This window comes from Plecotus auritus, assembly GCF_963455305.1.
Source record: "Plecotus auritus genome assembly, chromosome: 6".
Taxonomy (NCBI): Eukaryota; Metazoa; Chordata; class Mammalia; order Chiroptera; family Vespertilionidae; genus Plecotus; species Plecotus auritus.
The window spans coordinates 177,928,315-177,936,253 of record NC_137773.1 but is presented as its reverse complement, the minus strand read 5'-3'; positions in this window follow the sequence as shown (position 1 = coordinate 177,936,253).

The following is a 7,939-nucleotide window of genomic DNA, read 5'->3' as shown; positions in this document are numbered from 1 at the left end:
GGGTTGTTCAAGGAGGTCAGTTGGGTGGTGGGTGAGCAGATCGGCTTGAGGCCCATGGGTGCAATGCGGGGTGGCTGCGGGGCGGATGGGTCAACCAGCCTTACCATTATCCCGGAGTCTAAGGGGTTGCCCAGGAGGTGGGACTGTCAATGGCAGCCCTGAGACAGTTGTCAGCAAACTTGGTCCTGATGGATGGACAGAGAAGTGGACGTGGATGGACAGAAAAGAGGGACAAAAGAGCGGCTGTAGCCCTAGCCGGCTTGGCTCAGTGGATAGAGCGTCGGCCTGCGGACTGAGGGGTCCCAGGTTTGATTCCCGCCAAGGGCACATGCCCGGGTTGAGGGTTCAATTCCCAGTAGGGGACGTGCAGGAGGCAGCCAACCCATGATTCTCTCTCATCATTGATGTTTCTATCTCTCTCTCCCTCCCTCTCCCTTCCTCTCTGAAATCAATAAAATATTTTTTTTAAAAAAGAGCGGCTGTAGCCCTAGCCGGCTTGGCTCAGTGGATAGAGCATCAGCCTGCGGACTGAAGGGTGCGGGGTTCGATTCCGGCCAAGGGCACATGCCTGTGTTGAGGCCTGATCCCCAGTAGGAGGTGTGCAGGAGGCAGCCAATCAATGATTCTCTCTCATCATTGATGTTTCTATCTCTCTCCTTCTCCCTTCCTCTCTGAAATCAATAAAGAAATATATATTTTTTTGCCGAAACCGGTTTGGCTCAGTGGATAGATCGTCGATCTGCGGACTGAGAGGTCCCGGGTTCGATTCCGGTTAAGGGCATGTACCTTGGTTGCGGGCACATCCCCAGTGGGAGGTGTGCAGGAGGCAGCTGATCGATGTTTCTCTCTCATTGATGTTTCTAGCTCTCTATCCCTCTCCCTTCCTCTCTGTAAAAAATCAATAAAATACATTTTAAAGAAAAAGAAATATATATATATTTTTTAAAAAAAGAGCGGCTGTAAACAGTGGATAAAGGAGTGTATATATATGTACGGGTGGACAGATATCTGGATGCAGGTGGGTGGGAAACGACTAAATACGGAGGGATGGACAGAATGGCGTTCAAGTTTTCTGTGACGGGTGGAGGATGGCTCAGGGTCCAACCCAGGTCCCACCACACTGCACATGGCAGGGCTTGTCTGAGGCTCAGTCGGCCGGATCCGACTTTGGCCGGTAGGGCTCCCACCTGAGTGAACGTCCCTGTCACTGGAGAAGGCAAGGGAGGAGAGGCTGGTGCTGCTGAGAGAGGGCAAGGCCTCCCACCTGGGCTCTGCTCTTTCTGTAAAGGCGCCACTGTTGCAGCCTGCGTGTTGGTGGTTCTCAGAGGTGTGGATTCAAGCACGTGCTAATTCACTCGACAAATATTTAGCCCTGGCCGGTGTGGCTCAGTGGATAGAGAGGCGGCCTGTGGACTGAAGGGTCCCGGGTTCAATTCCGGTCAAGGGCCCAGGCCCGGGTCAGGGCTTGTGCAGGAGGCAACCCATCGCTGTGTTTCTCTCACATCGATCTCTCTCCCTGTCTTCCCCTCTCTCTTCCACTCCCCCTAAAAATCAATGGACAAATATCCTCGGGTGAGGATTAACAACAAACAAACAAAACCAGATATTTATTGAGCATGTATGTATGCTCTGTGCTGGAAATACAGCAATGAACAAGAAACAGGTTTTTTTTTTAAGTATATTTATTATTGATTCCAGGGAGGAAGGGAGAGGGAAAGAGATAGAAACATCACTGATGAGAGAGAATCACTGATCGGCTGCCTCCTGCACGCCCCCCACTGGGGATCGAGTCTGCAACCTGGGCATGTGCCCTTGACTGGAATTGAACCTGGGACCCTTCAGTCCACAGGCTGATGCTCTATCCACTGAGCCAGACCAGCTAGGGCAAGAAACAGTTTTTTTAAAAAAAAGCTTACCCTTGCCTGGCCGCTCTGGCTCATGGGTTGAGCATCGACCTAAGAACCAGGAGGTCACTGGTTCGATTTCCGACCGAGGCACATGCCTGGGTTGTGGGCTTGATCCCCAGTGGGGGTGTGCAGGAGGCAGCCAATCAGTGATTCTCTCTCATCATTGATGTTCCTATCTCTCTCGCCCCCCTCCTTCCTCTCTGAAATCAATAAAAATTAAAAAATAATAAAAATGAATAAAAAAAACTTACCCTTATGGGCGGGGAGGGAAGACTTTCTGTGACCGGCTGGTGTCTCCTCTCGGAAGCATCTTCCCCGTGTGGCTTCCAGGGCCCCATGCCCTCCCGGTTCCCTCTGACCTCCCTGGTTCCTCTTCGCCTCTTCTCTGTTCCTTCCCAATCTCACCCAGGTGCATGGGTTCAAATCCCACCTGCTTGTCCCTCCCAAAGGTGCTTGTCCAGTTCAGGCCCTTCCTGAAGGCCAGCCTCCCTGTCCGGCTCTCTGCACTCTGACTTCCACTTGGCATCTCACACTCAACTTGTGCCCTCCTGGCCCCGGTTCATCCTCCAGCCCATTCCACCCCCTCTCCCCCGCTCGCTCCCCTGACAGTGGCTTAACCCTTCCTATCGCCCTGCTGAGCGCCGGGGGGCCTCCTGGCTGCTTTCATCCCCACCTGCATTCATGCACCATCAAGTCCTGGTGCTTCCTGCGAATTCCCTCCCCTGAATGAGAAAGGGGACCAGGTCTGCGGCTCCGCCCAGTCCCAGCCACGAACGCCGCCCCAGAGCAATGTCACGGTCACGGTCGTCACCTCCCAGGCTCCTGCTGCTGCCTTTGCCGCAGCCTCTTCTCCTCACGTCAGCCGTGCATGCTAAGTCAGAGCCCCGCATCCCTGCTCCGAACCCCGCGGAGCACCTCCCCAAAGAAAAGCCGAAGCTGGCAGGCCCGGGATTCCTCCTTCTCTCTGACTGCGTCTCCTCGGCTGCCCTCCGGCCCCACTGCTCAGCCTCCCGGGTTTCTCACCTATCACAGGGTGCGTCCTCCAGACTCAGGGACTGGGGCCAGTTGTTCCCCGAACCTGGACTGCACGTCCCACAGCTTTCCACAGGACTACACCCCAGTGCCTCCAGAGCCCCTCAGGGTGGCCCCTCGGCACTCGGGACCATCTTTTAAAATATATATTTTATTGATCTTTTACAGAGAGGAAGGGAGAGGGATAGAGAGCTAGAAACACCGTAGAAACATCGATGAGAGAGAAACATCGATCAGCTGCCTCCTGCACACCCCCTACTGGGGATGTGCCCGCAACCAAGGTACGTGCCCTTGACCGGAATCGAACCTGGGACCTTTCAGTCCGCAGGCCGATGCTCTATCCACTGAGCCACACCGGTTAGGGCTCGGGAACATCTTTATCCCCTTATCCGGCCCTACCTTTGCCCATAGCCCTTACCAGCCATTTATTCAGTATTAGCCTCACGCCGTGTTGCCTGGCTCCCTCCACCAGAACGTGAGCTCTGTGAGGTGGAAACCCCGTTGTTCGTGAATGTCTCCTGAGCACCTCCAACACCAAGAAGGTTCCAGAAATACACGCTGACTGAGTAAGAAGCATGCCAGGTGGTGCTGAGTGACGAGGGTGATGGGAAGCCCTTTACCTGGTGCAGCAGGAGGCGGGGGCAGGTGAGAGGGCCCAGATCCAGGCTAGCCCGGGGTCAGGCCCAAAAGGCTCTCCACACCGGGAGGGGGCGGGGCTGCTAGGAGGAGGCCGAGCCCAGCTCCTGCCAGTCCCCCGTCCCCACCCCCACCCCGAGGCGTCAGGACCTGCAGCAGGTGCTGTGAACTCAGGATAAAGGCCAACAGGCACCAGTCCGTCAGGCCTCACCGCCAGGCACTGCCTCACTCTCGCCCACCAGGCTCCCATTCCAGGGCTCCCACGCTGGCTGGGAGGAGGCTGGACAGGTCAGGGTCTCCCCGGGGCAGCACCAGCGTGAGCTCACTCTTCCATGCGTTCCCTAAGTGCTTACCAAGGGCTGACCTGGCCCGGACACCTGGTACACGGCAATGCACACCGCAGGGTGCAGCCGGCCCGGACACCTGGTACACGGCAATGCACACCGCATGGTGCAGCCGGCGTGGCTCAGCGGTGGAGCATCGACCTGTGAGCCAGGAGGTCACAGTTCGATTCCCGGTCAGGGCACAGGCCCAGGTTGTGGGCTCAGTCCCCAGTGTGGGGCGTGCAGGAGGCAGCTGATCGATGATTCTCTGATCATTGATGTTTCTCTCTCTTGCTCCCTCTCCCTTTCTCTCTGAAGTCAATAAAAAAAAATTTTTTTAAAGAAAGAATTGGAATAATAGCACTAGGTTTGGAGGGGCCTACCATTAAGTCAGGCTGAGTGAGAAGAATAAGATGCAGAAAAGTGTGTCTAAAATGAGCTAAGTGTATGCAATACAGACAGACCAGTGTGTGATTGTATATTCTATGATGACAGAAGCAAGGAGAAACCTAGGGAACGGGGATCTTATAACCACTGGTTTCAGAGAGTGAGCGTGGAAGAAGAAAGAGGCAAGAGCAAGCAAAAGGGGGGAAGATAGCCGACTGCTCACCACCAGCAGTTAGAGGGCGTCCCCTCATGCATCTGATTACAGGCGTGTAACCGCGTGAAGAGAGCAGTGTTTCAGAGAGGCACGTTTAGGCGATGAAACCAGTCAGGAAAACCAAGGAAGTAACCACCTCACCCAAAACTTGGAGAGCAGAGAGGAAGCCTGCTGGACCACAGGGGCGGCGGGGCCCTCCCAGTGTGCTTCATCTGAGTCCTTTTTTAAAAATATATATTTTATTGATTTTTCACAGAGAGGAAGGGAGAGGGATAGAGAGCTAGAAACATCAATGAGAGAGAAACATCGATCAGCTGCCTCCTGCACACCCCCTACTGGGGATGTGCCTGCAACCAAGGTACATGCCCTTGACCGGAATTGAACCTGGGACCCTTCAGTCCGCAGGCCGACGCTCTATCCACTGAGCCAAACCGGCTAGGGCCTGAGTCCCTTTTTAAAAATATATATTTTTTAATCGATTTCAGAGAGAGGAGGGAGAGGGAGAGAGAAACATCAATGATGAGAGAGAACCATAGATCGGCTGCCTTCTCATGCCCCACACTGGGGATCGGGCCTACAGCCCAGGCATGCGCCCTGACCGGGAATCGAACCCTGACCTCCTGGTTCATGGGTTGATGCTCAACCCCTGAGCAATATCAGCAGGGCCATCTGAGTCCTTTTTAAAAATATGTTTTTATTGAGAGGAAGGGAGAGGGAGAGACAGAGGGAGAAACATCCAAATGGTTGCCTCCCCTATACCAACCTGGGACTGAACCCACACCTTGGGTATTTGCCCTGATAGGGCATTGAACCAGCAACGTCTCAAGTTACAGGACATTGTTCAATCAACTGAGCCACACCAGCCAGGGCACATCTGAGTCTTGTTTTGTGTTTGACCTCTGAGAAATCATTAGGTATGCCCTAACTGGTTTGGCTCAGTGGATAGAGCGTCGGCCTGCGGACTCAAGGGTCCCAGGTTCGATTCTGGTCAAGGGCATGTACCTTGGTTGCGGGCACATCCTCAGAAGGGGATGTGCAGGAGGCAGCTGATGGATGTTTCTCTCTCATCGATGTTTCAAACTCTCTATCCCTCTCCCTTCCTCTCTTTAAAAAATCAATAAAATATATTTTTTAAAAAAGAAATCATTAGGTATAATGTCTTTGTTTTATGCACCTTTCTGTATTTGTTACAATATTCCACATTGTTTTAAAATTTTATATTAAAAAAAAAAGGAGGCCCTGGCCAGTAGCTTAGTTGGTGTTAGAGCATTGTCCCAATACGCCAAGGTTGCAGGTTCGATCTCCAATCAGGGCACATCAAAGAACCATAAATACGTGAAACAACAAATCAATGTTTCTCTCTCTCCCCCACTCTCGCTCCCTAAAATCAATAAATACAAATTTAAAAAATATTAAAAAGGAAAGAAAAGCAAATGTTGCAGGTTCCACTGAGTCAAGAGATGGGGAGGGCCAGGGCAGGAAGGATGGGACACTGAGCTCAGGTGGGTCCCAGAGGGAGGGAGCAGCGGGGAGGTTAGACCCGAAGCCGTGCTGTCCCTGACAGACTCTCCCGGGACAGGAAGGGGAGAGCCAGCGTGGAGTCTGGGCCACTCCTACACTTAACTACATCCCGGTTAAAGCTGGTAATCCAGGTGGGACGAAAACCAGGAGAACAGCTAGGTGCACCAGGTAATAATGCCGATTTTTCCCAATCGATGGAGTCACACACATGTTGACATATATGCGATTTGATATGTATGCTATTTTGTTGTATTGACAGCAAGCTTCAAAACTTCATGTGTCAAATTTTCTGAAGGTGTTAGCATCATAGATATTTTTATGCTTAAAAATGTCAAATTTCGTGCCAAAAAACAAAAGAGCATTTGCGGGAAGTTTTGATTCATTACTATTTTGAAGAAAAGTGCTGCTGAAAGTTGTCGTATACTTCGGGAAGCTTATGGTGAACATGCTCCATCTCAAGATACTTGTGAGCGCTGGTTTAAAGGCTTTAAAAGTGATGATTTTTTGTTGTGAAAGACAAAGAACGTCCAGGTCAACTGAAAAAGTTTGAAGACCAACAATTACAAGCATTATTGGATGAAGATGAGTGTCAAACTCAAAAACAACTTGCAGAAAGATTAAACGTTGCTCAGCAAACAATGTCCGATCATTTACAAGCAATGGGAAAGATTTTAAAGGAAGGAAAATGGGTGCCACATCAACTGAATGAAAGACAAGTGGAAAACTGAAAAGTCATCAGTAAAATGTTGCTTCAACGGCACGAAAGAAAAATCTTTTTTGCATCGAATTATGACTGGCGATGAAAAGTGGATTTATTTTGAGAATCCCAAACGCACAAAATCATGGGTTGATCCAGGTCAACCATCAACATCGACTGTAAGGCCAAATCGCTTCAGAAAGAAGACAATGCTCTGCGTTTGGTGGGATCAGGAAGGTGTGGTGTATTATGAGCTTCTAAAACCAGGAGAAACCATTAATGCTGATCGCTACCGACAACAAATAATCAATTTGAACCACGCTTTGATCATAAAACGACCAGAATGGGCCAGAAGACACGGCAAAGTAATTTTGCTTCATGATGACGCACCAGCACACACTTCAAAACCAGCTAAAGACACGTTAAAAGATCTTGCCTGGGAAGTATGAACCCACCCGCCGTATTCACCAGACCTTGCTCCTTCAGATGACCACTTGTTCCCATCGATGGCACACGCACTTTCTGAGCAGCACTTCAAAACGTACGAAGTGGAAAACTGGGTCTCTGAATGGTTTGCCTCAGAACAAGAAAAGTTCTATTGGGACGGTACCCACAGATTACCTGAAGGATGGGGGAAATGTGTAGCTAGCGATAGACATTACTTTGAAGACAGCACTTTTGATGTTTCTCTTGAAATTATCGTATTTTCTTTGATTACAAAACCTCCATTATGAACCGGTAAATAGTCAATCCGCCCTTACCGGTTAATATGCGGATTGACTATTAACCGGTTAGTATGCAGACTGACAACTAACTGGTACACCAGGTAAATGTTCCTGAGAAGATGTCCTTGCAGTGGGAGGGAGGGTCCACCATGGTGACTTTGGCTGACTCCCGTGATCCCAAGAGCCTGCCTGAGGAAGTCAGGGGGACTGGAGGGAGGGGGGGGTGGCCCTGGTGGAGGCAACTGCTGGCCAACATCAAGGCTTTGCCCTGAAGGGAGAGCAATGGGCAGGCGCTCCAGGAGGAGGTGGGGAGCAGAGGAAAAGCTCAGTTTCCGGCCCATGCCTCCTGTTTTCTCCCTAAAAACCAGGCGAGGCCATTGCTGGTGGGGGCAGGGGCACCAGAGGTTAGAGACGACCGAGGGCCGAGGGTCGGGCGGCAAGCCCTGCAGGGCCTGGAGGTGGAGGGAGGTATGGAGAGAGCTGGCCACAGGGATGAA